This window comes from Mustela nivalis, assembly GCF_964662115.1.
Source record: "Mustela nivalis genome assembly, chromosome: 1".
Classification (NCBI taxonomy): Eukaryota; Metazoa; Chordata; class Mammalia; order Carnivora; family Mustelidae; genus Mustela; species Mustela nivalis.
The window spans coordinates 142,983,247-142,999,405 of record NC_139020.1 but is presented as its reverse complement, the minus strand read 5'-3'; positions in this window follow the sequence as shown (position 1 = coordinate 142,999,405).

Below are 16,159 nucleotides of genomic sequence, written 5' to 3'. Positions count from 1 at the left end.
CTATCATCCATGTATACTCCTTCACCTTCCTAGATTTACTTTTCTTTAAAGCCCTTATCAATATTTCACATACCATACATTTTGCTATACATTTTACTCTTTATTTATTGTAGCTTTTTTTTTTTTGATAAGAGGAGGTTTGTTGTTGTTGTTGTTGTTGTTGTTTTCAGTCCTATATTCTCAGGACACAGAACAATGTCTGGAACATACTTGGTACTCAGTGAATTCACATATTCATTCATTCTTCAATCAAGAAAGTGTTTATTGGATATCCCTTATGCTTCAGACACTGCTGAATTCTATCAATTAGCACTTGAGAAGTAAAGATAAAAAAAGACATGAGAAGTTGTACTGTGCTTTTAATCAGAGAAGTAAATGAATGAGGTTATGTCATCCCAGGGCTACACAGTTTTCTTCAAAGGCATAGAGTATAAGCCACCAATCACTCCCCATTTCCCACTAGGGGATCCCGTTCAACCACTGGTTTCAATTTTAAAATCACAACGTTATTTCTTTGTCACCTGTTTTAGAATACAAGAAGTGACTCATAAATTATTTAATCCCTCTTGGCAGCAAGGTTGTTTCTGGGTTCACATAGTTAATTGTTGCCTCAGGAATCATCCCAGAGTATAGATGGAAGTGAACCAGCCTGAAGTGGTAAGTCTCACTTTTAGGCTACAAAGGCTTTTATTTGGCCAAATTCTTTATCCCCCTACAAAGGGAATTCACACACACACACTGCAGACATCAAAGGCTATCTGCAATTAAGCAACATCTTATTGTAAGGCTACTCATGTACTTTTGTGAAACAAAATAAAAACTGAGCTTGGTTCTGAAGCTAAGTACAATTTGGTCATTATCTTCTGTCTTTATAGCAATACAAGTAGTGTTGCTTTTAAAAACAACAAGCAAACTTAGAATCCAGAGTTTTATTTTCTGCTTTGCCACTGTTAGCTATGTGACCTTGAGAAAGTCACTAGAGGTTATGTATGCCCCATAAATGGTAAAGAAATTTCAAGAGCTTTTAAAATTGATATTATATATTTACAAATTAATCAGTTGTACTTTTAATTGAATATGTCATATATTTAACAGATTTATAATTCAATATATTTATAATTTATATTCAGTATATTTATTTTACAAATGTATTTCCTATCTTATGCACAGAAAGGCAAGAGGGAAGATACAAGGAAAGCCAAGTCTGTGTAAAAAATGAGAATTGCTTGTTTAATCCATATTGATTGATAGTAAATCAAATAGATGAGAGGAAAAAGCCAATCTAATTCTGTATTTAATTGTCCATTCAGTTTAGTCAAATATCATTTGACCCCCACGTATGGACACATTGAAGACCATCTGCCACGAAGTCTGTTCAATTTCGTGATTGCCAGTAGTGCTGGGCAAGAGCCTCTGCCTAAGGACAGAAATATGTGCGAAGAAGGGATTTGAGAGTCTGATGGTTAATCAAAGGCCCAGATGGATGTGCAAGGGTTTTCAACTTAGATTGTTTATAACAGCAAGAAATGGGAAATAAACTAACCACTTATTGAAAGGAATCAGTTAAATACAATGTAATACTGAGATATATCCATATAGGGGGATCATTGAGACGATGTGATGGAAATGAGAGTGTTTAGATGGAAAAATGCTTAGGATATATTAGGTATTTAAAAATTAACGTGAACGGGGGTATAGCTGATGCCATTCTGTCTTCATAGTAAAAATATTATATAAGAATATACGCAAATGTATTTCCTTTCTCTCCTCTTCTATCTCATTCTCTTTATCTACTTCCTCCTTTTTGCATGTGCGCGCACACACAGACACACACATCTACAGAGATACACAGAAATCTTTACAGCATTTATCGTTGGGTGGTGGAACTATGGATGATTTTAACCTTTTTTCCTTATGCTTATACTGATAAAATTTTTAAATAATGAATATTAGTATTTGTACACTAATATTTAAATGATAAACAAATAATAAAAGCAGTCAATCATTCTGCCCCCAGGCCTTGAAATTTGAGAAATCTTTAGAGTTTTCCAGATCAAGACTTGCAATCTTAACAGAGAAGAGCTGATTCAGCCTTTCTTGCCATTAAGGCATGACCACTTAGGGATTCTCCTGACAATCTGGTTATTGGAGAATTTTAATACTAGCTATATAATAATTATTCCTTAGTTTGACATCTTGTTGAATGATTCAAAACACCATTCATGCCTCATTCCTTGATTCAACCATCTAATAAATATTTATTAGACACAAAGCATGTATTTTATATCATTTTATTATTATTTGTATTAATTATATAGTAATATTAACTATCCATTATTTGATGATTATCATATGATCATTATGTATTGAACTTATTAAACACAAGCCTTATTAAACACTTATTAAACAGAAGCCTGTTCCTATGCTGAGCAATAGGGCTATAAGAGGTGAAAAAAAAAAAAAAAAAAAGAGAAACAACTAGGCACAACTAGGCACAGTCCTTTCATCCATGGGAAGCTAAGAACGTCATTCTCCATTTTGAAAAAGATTAAACTACAGCACAGAAAGTTTAGGTGGGTGACAAGACCACAGATCTTCTAAATCTTATGCCAGGGCATTTTCCTGTATGCCACATTTGAATAAAACATACCTAACCAAGATAAAACCCAAACAGTCAATTTTCTCCTTCTGTAAATTGGAACAAAATTAGGAAAATAGGAACAATAATTGTCATCCCAAAGTTTGCTGTCTAGTACATTATCAACAGTAGCCAGACTATGGAGAGATCCCAAATGTTCATCAACTGAGGAATGGATACAGAAGTTCGCCACCCTAAACTAATTACTGTTAACAAAGTGGCATGCTAGAACCTTTTCTATACCTCTATATGGACAGTGTGTTTTTGTAAAAAACCAAGCAACCAATTAATTAATGAAAGACATACAACAAAATATATATGAATTCACCTTGTTTCCATTAATTGTGAGACTGTTTTTATCATAAACAATCCACTTAATTTTTAAAACTCAATGAATTATTAATAGTTCAAAAATAATGACATTCCTCATAAACAAGTTTCATATATAAATTATGAAATGTATCATTTCATTACTCATATTTTCATAATTAAGGTGAAACATAAATATTACTCACAAGCAATACAATATCTTCACCATAACTAGACTTATATTTGGCATCTAGTTTTCTCTCTACACTCTTCATGTTGACAAGGTTATAAGATCTTCATTCTTTTTAGGAATCAACTAATTTTGTAATAAAGAAGTCATATAGGGGCGCCTGGGTGGCTCAGTGGGTTAAGCCGCTGCCTTCAGCTCAGGTCATGATCCCAGGGTCCTGGGATCGAGCCCCGCATCGGGCTCTCTGCTCAGCAGGGAGCCTGCTTCCTCCTCTCTCTCTGCCTGCCTCTCTGCCTGCTTGTCATCTCTGTCAAATAAATAAATAAAATCTTTAAAAAAAAAAAAAAAGAAGAAGTCATATAGTTTAAAGAATTAAAACAGACCACCATCTTCTCTCTTCTTCCTCGTCCCTTTCAGTGTTTCCTCAATGCTATTGACCTCACATCAAATAATAAAAGCCAAAGGTAGGTGCATGATAATTTGAGAAAAGTGACAAAAATATAACCCTTACTACCAAGGAGTATATAACATGCATATTTATTTTTAAATGGCATCCGTACATAATATGTGTTTTTATGCAAGTTTTCTTTAAAAAAAGAGCTTCGCCTTGATGTTCTAAGACATACGGTAAACAGCGTGCACACGCGCGTGTACACACACACACACACACAAACACACAGAAATGTGGAGGCCAGATTTCAGTTGAAGGTCACTTGTACCTTTAGTAATAGGTACACCTGACTTAAACTATCTTTGGTTCTCTGGGTTAAGGAGGTACAGAGTCCTCACCGCATGGTTACTGTGGGCTCTGCCAGTAGAGTTTATAATCTCAGCCCCACGACAACCTCCCATGACCTTGGACCTTGTATACTCTCTCTGACCCGCTTCCACAACCACTTGATTTCAATCCCAGTTCATTTTTTTTTTTTAATCTCTAAAAGGAATTCAAACACATCAAACTATGCATGAGCATGACAGACTTTTCCGGGGAAGGACAGCATAGCTCAGAACGCCAAAGTAGGGCTTTGCTTTTCAGCAACAAAAGCAGCTTTTCAAGGAGCAAGTAAGCATCATTCCTCCATAGTGGCATTTCACTGGCCACACCAAGTCCCAGCCCCTCTCCATCTGTTTCCCCAGCCCCTCCCTCTGCACTGCTCTGGCGTTCACATTCTATCTGCTATCACACAGAGCGTCACCTTCCTCATCCCACTCCTGTGGTCTTGGTATCTGGCCATATCCACATCACACCCGGTCTCCTGTTTCACTCAGCCTTATCCAAGTATGTCCCAGATGAAGAGACTTCTCTCCCCAAAGACTACTGTTGTGCAAAAATTTAAAAAAGAAGAAAAAGAAGGAAAGAAAAACATTTCTCTCTCTGCACAGATTTTGTCCCCTTTTCATTCTGAGCTACGTATTTCTGAAATCCAGGTGTGTGTGTGTATGTGTGTGTATAGTAATAGTGAACTATTTTGACAAAAGAATATGGGTCTGGGCCTAGAAGGTAGTGGTAATGACTCAAATAACACTTTTCAAAAAAAAAAAAAGTAAATTTGCTTTTGTCTTCCCTGCCTCAAATGGCCTATGGGCTTTGTAGCAGGGGCAGGTTGATTTCTCTGTCCCAGGAGGATAGTTACTTCTTACTTCAAAGGGTTATTAATGGGAGTCTTGTCGATTGCTGTCAATTGCAGACCATTGGGACAGGTCTGCTGTGGCCGCTGCATCTATACATACACGTTCAAACACTGTGCCTTGATGAAAATATGGGATCACTCGGACTATGGTTTGAGTTCCAGCTGCCTAATAACACAGGTCTGACTCACCTTAATGTGTCCATTTCAGAGAAGAAAGGGGAATGAACTTCAAGACAGTGAGTCTTCTGTAAAACAATCAGAAATTAATCATGCAGAAACTCATTTTTAAAATGTCAGAATAGATGGTGCAATCCTGTTGGAGGTCGTCGAGAGGACGTGACTGCTGGTTGTCCCACAGGCTGGATCCAGGCAATGGGAGACCCCTCCTCTGTCCTTGAAATGTACATTCTGCCCACCGTTTCCGCGGTGGGAGCTGTTTCAAGGACATGGCCTTGAGAGAACAGTGGGGTGTGGAGACTACCTTCAAGGTACCCGCGACAGAGCACACGTAATGTGGTTAAAGCCTCTGCGTAAACTTTCAAGGTCCTGGCAGCGGGTAGGGACATTTACGCATCTTGTGGTCGCTCAAGACAAGTGTCATATGTAAGTTTCCTGACTTGTTCCACATGCTGCCTACCAATCTGGAGCCACCAGCCTTTCTTCTATCTCTCCCTGCCCTTTGTGAACGGCTGCCAGTTTGTGAACCAGCAAATCCAAATGTGCCCAGAGCTGCTGCAAAGAGATTTTGAATCTTTATTGGCAGGAAGTGGTTACCAGATAATTTGTGATGCTGACTATAACACAGAAAACTACTGACGATATGGTCAGTGAAGTAAAGAGATGGAAAGCCAAGAGGTGAATACTGTAAGAAATACTTAAAATGGTGAAAAAGCAATTTGCTGTACTCCTGAGCTAAGGTGGACCTCCTATGGCAAGTGCGATCTGTGCTGTAGCCACATTGCCTCAGACTGGCCAGTTGTTCATGACATAGCTCATCAACTTCTGCAGCTTTGTGCCTGAGGGCTTATTTTCTCCAAACCACAGAAGACTGCTCTGTCCAGAAGCTTAAGTAGCAAGCGAGAAACGTCAGAAAATGCACAATTCCTAGGACCCGTGTTCAACCCATAACTCTCCAGAGTGAATTCCAAGGTATGTGTTCTCCAGGCCCCAGTGTTTTCTTTTTTTTTTTTTTTTTAATTTTTTATTTTTTATAAACATATATTTTTATCCCCAGGGGTACAGGTCTGTGAATCACCAGGTTTACACACTTCACAGCAGTCACCAAAGCACATACCCTCCCCAATGTCCATAATCCCACCCTCTTCTCCCAAACCCCCTCCCCCCAGCAACCCTCAGTTTGTTTTGTGAGATTAAGAGTCACTTATGGTTTGTCTCCCTCCCAATCCCATCTTGTTTCTTTTATTCTTCTCCTACCCACTTAAGCCTCCATGTTGCATCACCACTTCCTCATATCAGGGAGATCATATGATAGTTGTCTTTCTCTGCTTGACTTATTTTGCTAAGCATGATTCGCTCTAGTTCCATCCATGTTGTCGCAAATGGCAAGATTTCATTTCTTTTGATGGCTGCATAGTATTCCATTGTGTATATATACCACATCTTCTTGATCCATTCATCTGTTGATAGACATCTAGGTTCTTTCCATAGTTTGGCTATTGTGGACATTGCTGCTATAAACATTCGGGTGCATGTGCCCCTTTGGATCACTACGTTTGTATCTTTAGGGTAAATACCCAATAGTGCAATTGCTGGGTCATAGGGTAGCTCTATTTTCAACATTCTGAGGAACCTCCATGCTGTTTTCCAGAGTGGCTGCACCAGCTTGCATTCCCACCAACAATGTAGGAGGGTTCCCCTTTCTCCGCATCCTCGCCAGCATCTGTCATTTCCTGACTTGTTGATTTTAGCCATTCTGACTGGTGTGAGGTGATATCTCATTGTGGTTTTGATTTGTATTTCCCTGATGCCGAGTGATATGGAGCACTTTTTCATGTGTCTGTTGGCCATCTGGATGTCTTCTTTGCAGAAATGTCTGTTCATGTCCTCTGCCCATTTCTTGATTGGATTATTTGTTCTTTGGGTGTTGAGTTTGCTAAGTTCTTTATAGATTCTGGACACTAGTCCTTTATCTGATATGTCGTTTGCAAATATCTTCTCCCATTCTGTCAGTTGTCTTGTGATTTTGTTAACTGTTTCCGTTGCTGTGCAAAAGCTTTTGATCTTGATGAAATCCCAATAGTTCATTTTTTCCCTTGCTTCCCTTGCCTTTGGCGTTGTTCCTAGGAAGATGTTGCTGTGGCAGAGGTCGAAGAGGTTGCTGCCTGTGTTCTCCTCAAGGATTTTGATGGATTCCTTTCGCACATTGAGGTCCTTCATCCATTTTGAGTCTATTTTTGTGTGTGGTGTAAGGAAATGGTCCAATTTCATTTTTCTGCATGTGGCTGTCCAATTTTCCCAGCACCATTTATTGAAGAGGCTGTCTTTTTTCCATTGGACATTCTTTCCTGCTTTGTCAAAGATGAGTTGACCATAGATTTGAGGGTCTATTTCTGGGCTCTCTATTCTGTTCCATTGATCTATGTGTCTGTTTTTGTGCCAGTACCATGCTGTCTTGATGATGACAGCTTTGTAATAGAGCTTGAAGTCCAGAATTGTGATGCCACCAACGTTGGCTTTCTTTTTCAATATCCCTTTGGCTATTCGAGGTCTTTTCTGGTTCCATATAAATTTTAGCATTATTTGTTCCATTTCTTTGAAAAAGATGGATGGTACTTTGATAGGAATTGCATTAAATGTGTAGATTGCTTTAGGTAGCATAGACATTTTCACAATATTTATTCTTCCAATCCAGGAGCATGGAACATTTTTCCATTTCTTTGTGTCTTCCTCAATTTCTTTCATGAGTACTTTATAGTTTTCTGAGTATAGATTCTGTGTCTCTTTGGTTAGGTTTATTCCTAGGTATCTTATGGTTTTGGATGCAATTGTAAATGGGATTGACTCCTTAATATCTCTTTCTTCTGTCTTGCTGTTGGTGTAGAGAAATGCAACTGATTTCTGTGCATTGATTTTATATCCTGACACTTTACTGAATTCCTGTATAAGTTCTAGCAGTTTTGGAGTGGAGTCTTTGGGGTTTTCCACATATAGTATCATATCATCTGCGAAGAGTGATAATTTGACTTCTTCTTTGCCGATTTGGATGCCTTTAATTTCCTTTTGTTGTCTGATTGCTGAGGCTAGGACCTCTAGTACTATGTTGAATAGCAGTGGTGATAATGGACATCCCTGCCGTGTTCCTGACCTTAGCGGAAAAGCTTTCAGTTTTTCTCCATTGAGAATGATATTTGCAGTGGGTTTTTCATAGATGGCTTTGATGATATTGAGGTATGTGCCCTCTATCCCTACACTTTGAAGAGTTTTGATCAGGAAGGGATGCTGTACTTTGTCAAATGCTTTTTCAGCATATATTGAGAGTATCATATGGTTCTTGTTCTTTCTTTTATTGATGTGTTGTATCACATTGACTGATTTGCGGATGTTGAACCAACCTTGCAGCCCTGGAATAAATCCCACTTGGACGTGGTGAATGATATTTTTAATGTACTGTTGAATCCTATTGGCTAGTATTTTGTTGAGTATTTTCGCATCTGTGTTCATCAAGGATATCGGTCTATAGCTCTCTTTTTTGGTGGGATCCTTGTCTGGTTTTGGGATCAAGGTGATGCTGGCCTCATAAAATGAGTTTGGAAGTTTTCCTTCCATTTCTATTTTTTGGAACAGTTTCAGGAGAATAGGAATTAGTTCTTCTTTAAATGTTTGGTAGAATTCCCCCGGGAAGCCGTCTGGCCCTGGGCTTTTGTTTGTTTGGAGATTTTTAATGACTGCTTCAATCTCCTTACTGGTTATGGGTCTGTTCAGGCTTTCTATTTCTTCCTGGTTCAGTTGTGGTAGTTTATATGTTTCTAGGAATGCATCCATTTCCTTCAGATTGTCAAATTTATTGCCGTAGAGTTGCTCATAGTATGTTCTTATAATAGTTTGTATTTCTTTGGTGTTAGTTGTGATCTCTCCTCTTTCATTCATGATTTTATTTATTTGGGTCCTTTCTCTTTTCTTTTTGATAAGTCGGGCCAGGGGTTTATCAATTTTATTAATTCTTTCAAAGAACCAGCTCCTAGTTTCGTTGATTTGTTCTATTGTTTTTTTGGTTTCTATTTTATTGATTTCTGCTCTCATCTTTATGATTTCTCTTCTCCTGCTGGGCTTAGGGTTTCTTTCTTGTTCTTTCTCCAGCTCCTTTAGGTGTAGGATTAGGTTGTGTACCTGAGACCTTTCTTGTTTCTTGAGAAAGGCTTGTACCGCTATATATTTTCCTCTCAGGACTGCCTTTGTTGTGTCCCACAGATTTTGAACCGTTGTATTTTCATTATCATTTGTTTCCATGATTTTTTTCAATTCTTCTTTAATTTCCCGGTTGACCCATTCATTCTTTAGAAGGATACTGTTTATTTTCCTGGGGTTGTTGCCACCCTTTTAGTATTTTACTTGCCCCTTCATTTACTCTTATCTGGCCAAAATGGCAAGACGTAAAAATTCAACACAAAAAAAAAGAACAAGAGCCAGTACCGAAGGCTAGGGACCTAATCAATACAGACATCGGTAATATGTCAGATATAGAGTTCAGAATGACAATTCTCAAGGTTCTAGCCGGGCTCGAAAAAGGCATGGAAGATATTAGAGAAACCCTCTCGAGAGATATAAAAGCCCTTTCTGGAGAAATAAAAGAACTAAAATCTAACCAAGTTGAAATCAAAAAAGCTATTAATGAGGTGCAATCAAAAATGGAGGCTCTAACTGCTAGGATAAATGAGGTAGAAGAAAGAATTAGTGATATAGAAGACCAAATGACAGAGAATAAAGAAGCTGAGCAAAAGAGGGACAAACTGCTACTGGACCACGAGGGGAGAATTCGAGAGATAAGTGACACCATAAGACGAAACAACATTAGAATAATTGGGATTCCAGAAGAAGAAGAAAGAGAGAGGGGAGCAGAAGGTATACTGGAGGGAATTATTGGGGAGAATTTCCCCAATATGGCAAAGGGAACGAGCATCAAAATTCAGGAGGTTCAGAGAACGCCCCTCAAAATCAATAAGAATAGGCCCACACCCCGTCACCTAATAGTAAAATTTACAAGTCTCAGTGACAAAGAGAAAATCCTGAAAGCAGCCCGGGAAAAGAAGTCTGTAACATACAATGGTAAAAATATTAGATTGGCAGCTGACTTATCCACAGAGACCTGGCAGGCCAGAAAGAGCTGGCATGATATTTTTAGAGCACTAAACAAGAAAAAAATGCAGCCCAGAATACTATATCCAGCTAGGCTATCATTGAAAATAGAAGGAGAGATTAAAAGCTTCCAGGACAAACAACAACTGAAAGAATTTGCAAACACCAAACCAGCTCTACAGGAAATATTGAAAGGGGTCCTCTAAGCAAAGAGAGAGCCTACAAGTGGTAGATCAGAAAGGAACAGAGACCATATACAGCAACAGTCACCTTACAGGCAATACAATGGCACTAAATTCATATCTCTCAATAGTTACCCTGAATGTGAATGGGCTAAATGCCCCTGTCAAAAGACACAGGGTATCAGAATGGATAAAAAAACAAAACCCATCTATATGTTGCCTCCAAGAAACTCATTTTAAGCCCGAAGACACCTCCAGATTTAAAGTGAGGGGGTGGAAAAGAATTTACCATGCTAATGGACATCAGAAGAAAGCAGGAGTGGCAATCCTTATATCAGATCAATTAGATTTTAAGCCAAAGACTATAATAAGAGATGAGGAAGGACACTATATCATACTCAAAGGGTCTGTCCAACAAGAAGATTTAACAATTTTAAATATCTATGCCCCCAACGTGGGAGCAGCCAACTATATAAACCAATTAATAACAAAATCAAAGAAACACATCAACAGTAATACAATAATAGTAGGGGACTTTAACACTCCCCTCACTGAAATGGACAGGTCATCCAAGCAAAAGATCAGCAAGGAAATAAAGGCCTTAAACGACACACTGGACCAGATGGACATCACAGATATATTCAGAACATTTCATCCCAAAGCAACAGAATACACATTCTTCTCTAGTGCACATGGAACATTCTCCAGAATAGATCACATCCTCGGTCCTAAATCAGGACTCAACCGGTATCAAAGATTGGGATCATTCCCTGCATATTTTCAGACCACAATGCTCTAAAGCTAGAACTCAACCACAAAAGGAAGTTTGGAAAGAACCCAGTGTTTTCTCATGGCATTCAGCGCCTGCTGCCCAAGTGACGGGTGACTCCCTGCTCTCCTTCACTTCCCCAAGCGCTGACTAGTGCTCCCTGCAACTCCCAGATAACTACTTACACTGAATTCTCGCCTTATGTCTGCTTCTAGGGAACCAAATTCTGGCACCCAAAATCAGACCTGGATATTTTCTGGTCTCTGTACATATCGTTAAGATTCCTTGTTGATGATCTTGGCTACTATAAGTGATTTGTCATTAGTCTTTGCAATTCCCATGTGCACTACCACACAGTCATGTTATGAAGAAGTGAAGTGGAAATTAGCTGCTGATGTCATTTTTTGTCACATTATTTGTACTTGGCATTTGGGTCTATGAACATTGTTGAGAGACTTCAGTGTTTGAACATATTCATTTTCAGTTATTTATTTCAGTGTCTATGGATTTATAACTCTGGCAAGTGATTTGTGTTTATTTTTAATGGCACATGTCCATCTTAAAGCTAAAATTTTAAAATGTTGACACATCCACATTGTGTAGAAAATGATCATTAACTTGTAACCAAGGTATGATCTCATATTATTTCTTTGCCCTTTTATTGACAAAAATACCTCCATTTTTATTATTTCCTCCAAGAACAAATCATACATTTGGTTGGGATAAAAAAATAATATATAATAATAAAATAATAGTGATTTTTTTTTTAACTAAGAAGCTGTTAAGTTTATGGTGCTCTTATAATCAATGATGTCTTAAAATTCAGGAAATGCGTGCATATGTTGTGTTAGCAATATGGGCTCATGATAAAATTTCCTAAAATAAAACCCCAAAAGTATAAAGAAAAAAAGCCATAATCTCAATACTCAAATGTAAACAGTATTCTTATATTTTATTTATTTATTTTTAAAGATTTTATTTATCTGAGAGAGAGAGAGCATGGCAGAGACAGAGGGAGAAGTAGGCTCCCCACTAAGAGCAGAGCCTGACATGGTAGTGCACATGGACATGGGGTCCAATCCTAGGACCCTGGGATCATGACCTGAGCTGAAGGCAGCTGCTTAACTGGCTGAGCCACCCAAGTGTCCCAATAGTATTAGCATTTTAAAATATATTTCCAAACATCTCCGTTTCTGTGTTTATACTCTCATATCTTCATATACTTGTGTATAAATAAGATCATATAATAGTATTTTATTAAATACTCCATTACATAATGATGTTTCATGAATGTTTTTCCACTTGTTCAAAACACCAATGTCTTCCTTTGACAAGAACAGATGCTATGCAGAGGTTGACTCAATGACCAGTGTATGGTAGTGACTGAGAGTACGTTCTGCTTGGAAGTAACCATCTTTGCCAACAGCATTTGAAATGTCCATCACTGTATTAAGTACTTTTAGTTGCTACTTTTTTGGAGAAGATTTTCCAAGCATGCACATGTAAATAATTCCCAAATTAACTCTCTAATGCTTCAATCCTGATGAGGAGAGCAGGACTGTAGAGAGGTAAAACAAACCTGTCCTGAACTTTGGGGCAAGAAAGACAGGCTCAGACAAGTCCTGCACCGTTGAGGACTTAGACAGGAAGCACGAAAAACACAAAGGTGGGACCATTCTTCCTCTAACTGACTGTGTGAGTTTGGGCAAATTTCTCAAATTTTCTGTGCATTACAGTTTTATCTGCTGCATCTAGAGAAGACTGACTACTTATGACCCTTTTGCTAGTCAAGATTTTATAAATTGATCAGTCTTTGAGTTCTGGCACACTGTAGTAGACATGTATATTTCTGTCTGACCTTCTTCTGTTGACACAACCCATCCCTTCCTTTTGGGGAACCACACCTTCTCCCATTGTCCACCAGGAAACTTGTGTGCAGCTGATCCCACCTCTGGCTCCAGGGCTGGGGTATCAATCAGGCTTGGCCAGTCAGGACACCAAATCCCTTGAATCACAATGATTGGTTCAGAGGTTAATATATGATTCAAGTCAGCCAATGAGCACACTCCTTGGGACAGTCTTCACTTGGGTTGCAAATCTGGTAGAAGCTAAGTCTGAAGCTGCCTATTTGTGATCTTCTTTATTTCTTGGGGAGCTTTTGAAGAAGAAAAAAAAAGCAATATGGAAATTACCCAGGAAAATAGATGCTCTCTGTACTTATTTCTGAAAGGTTTCAACATAGGAGGTGTCTAAGGGTTCCAAGAGCGACAGTGGCTCATGAGCTACATGGTGGCAGTTATACAAAGTGGTAAATAGACTTCAGGGAAGCAGGACCCTGGGCAGAAACTTTCTAGCTTCTGTGATGATTCCTATATTTCAAGCCTGTCATGGAAGCAGAGATCCACCACTGAGGCTTGGATAAGGAGGATGTCAGTGCATTTGGGAACTGGCTATTAGAAGTCCAGCTCCTGCTGTCCAGACTCTATAGAAACCTCCCAGATTCTAGTGAGAGCTGGAGAGAAAGGAAAGGCTCTAAAGTGCCTGCATTTATATGTCTTCTCCATTTCAGTAAAAGCTTGATTTGAGTTAATTTGGGAATTATTTACATGTGCATGCTTAATTAAACTTTAAAAACTAGGAAAAATACAGAAATGTGATGTGTCTTGCACACCCAAATTGTTTAACTAGAACTCTGCCAGCTGGAGGGCATGCTCCTTTCTCTCTTTTCTCTACATTGCTTTGTTGACTCTGTACTGCCTGACACATTGTCCTGCATAAAGTCAGTCTCAGGCAGGGTGTGTGTGTGTGTGTGTGTTTAAAGGAGAAGAGCTTTGTTAGGAGCAAACTGCTATGGGGGTGTGGGGGTGTGGCAGAGGGATGGGTGTGACAAAACCAAGGTTTCTGCTTGATAGGGGAAAGGAGATGCTTGGCCTCTTTCTTAAAACATTTGTAGTATGCAGGCAAGGATGGTGGAAGAAAACATTGTGTGTCAGGAATCACAACACTCCAAGGCTCCAACACCCTGGGGGAAGGAAGTGTCTCTATAAGCCAGGGTGAACAGAAAGGAGTGGTGGGAAATGGGTTGGTTTTAAGGGATCTTGAAAGGTGTGCTAAGATGATGTACTTTATTCAGTAAGTAGCTGGAGTCCATGCATGTTTCCTAAGGAGGGAGCCATTTGAATAACCTTTGGTTTACAATATCTCTGATCATGCCATTCAGGATAATGGTTCTTAAAGAGTGATCCCAGATCAGTGGTACTGACATCATCATCATTTCAGAACTCGTCTGAAATGCAGGTTCCTGGGCCACACCTAGACTTACCATCTGGGTATTTCAAAGTCCCTCAGGTGGTGATGATTCACACCCAAGAAGTAGTGTATGAAGGGGAAAGCGCCTTTCCTATGAGTCACCTGATGAAACATGAATTTATTGCCTTTTAGATGTTTTAAGCCAAAGGTAAGTCAGCCCATAGGGTATATAACAGGCTTCCCACCCCATAAGCAGAGAAAGTAGAATTTATTTCTTCATGTAAGGAACATATTAAAGTATGGCTTTTTCTCCCTCTTTACTAAATACCACACGAACTATACAAAACACACCCCAACCTCAACTATTTTCTGGAGAAATAAAATAAGAGACAGAAGCCTGGGGCTACAATGTAGACACAGTTTCCTCTCCTCCCCAGATTCTCCTGATTTCTAGCTAGCTAACAGGGTTTCACTGTATTAGCCCCTCCCTGCTCTAGAGGCAGGCGGATACCTTCGAGATACTGTTCATTCATGTGGATGTCACACTCAAAGAGACACCAGCTTTGGATTTCATCAGAGCTGGTTTCAAAGCTATTTCTCAAGACCTTCTCAAAATGTTCTTGATTTAATGCCCAGGAAATACTGGCAAGGATGAGAGGGCACATTCAGGAATGTTGGGACTGCCAGCAGGCAGGCAGGCTTAGCAGAAGACCCTTCTGTGAGTCCTGCCAAGCCTTAACCATGCTCTCTGGTGCACAGTGCTGCTACTTTAGAGCCAGGAACTGAAGTCCTCCGACACTGGGAGAATCATCCCGTGTTGTGGGAGTAGGACCAAGGAAAAGAGAGACTTGATTTCCTTGATAAGAGTCAAACAGTGCTGTGGTCTCTGATCACCGTTTTTTCCATCTCAATGTCTTGTGCACATTTTGTTTCACAGAGGTCTCATGAATGCACTCAGAAACTCCTGGAGTTTGGAGGGAAATCCTAGGCAAGGACAGACTCTCCTTACTTTCTTCCCTGATAGATGCTCCTCTGGTCCCTTGAACACTTCCAAAGATAGGCCTCCTATTATTTTGAGCACTGTAAAGTATCAGAGTGTGAACATGTCCATGGTGGTAGACCACCAAAGCAGGACGGCCAAGGAGTTACCCAAAGACCAGTCTTGTGGCACAAGAGATCATTCATTTTACCCTATGAAAGTGATAAGAGGCAGCCAGAATGATGGGGAACATTTCTTTAAAGAGCATTGGTGTTGCTATGCTGGAAGTCCCACCTTCCTCTGTAAAATGACATAAAATATTAGTGTCATTGTAGGGAAAGATTCTTGGCAGAGCCAGTTATATTATGTGTTTAGACCAAGGTTTCAGAACCTCAGCACTAATGACATTTTGGGCTAGGCCATTCTCTGTTTTTTTGGGCCTATGTGTGCATTGTTGACTGTCTGGCAGTGTCCCCGGCCTCTCCTGTAGATGCAATAGCCCCTGAACGTCAATGGTGATCATCAAAAACATCTCTGGGCATTGCCAATGTCCCCTGGAGGACAAAATTGCCCTTGGTTGAGAACCACTGAACTAGACTCCATTGTCTTTGAAAGTTATTATGCTCATGTATGTGGGGTGTGTGTGTGTGTATGTGATCTCTGAAAGCTATTGTGCTCATGTATGTGGGGTGTGTGTGTGTGTGTGTGTGTGTGTTAAAACAGCTATCTGCTTACAGACCAGGAAAATGAGGAGACATATCTTGACTTCATGATTCATGATTGAAAGACTTTGAAAAGCTGGTTTTGGGGGTTGGAGCATCAAAGCTCACTTTGCTTTCTCTTCTGCAATGCCCCCTTTGCCTCAAGCCCAATTCCTATGTGTTATTCCAGCCTTCACT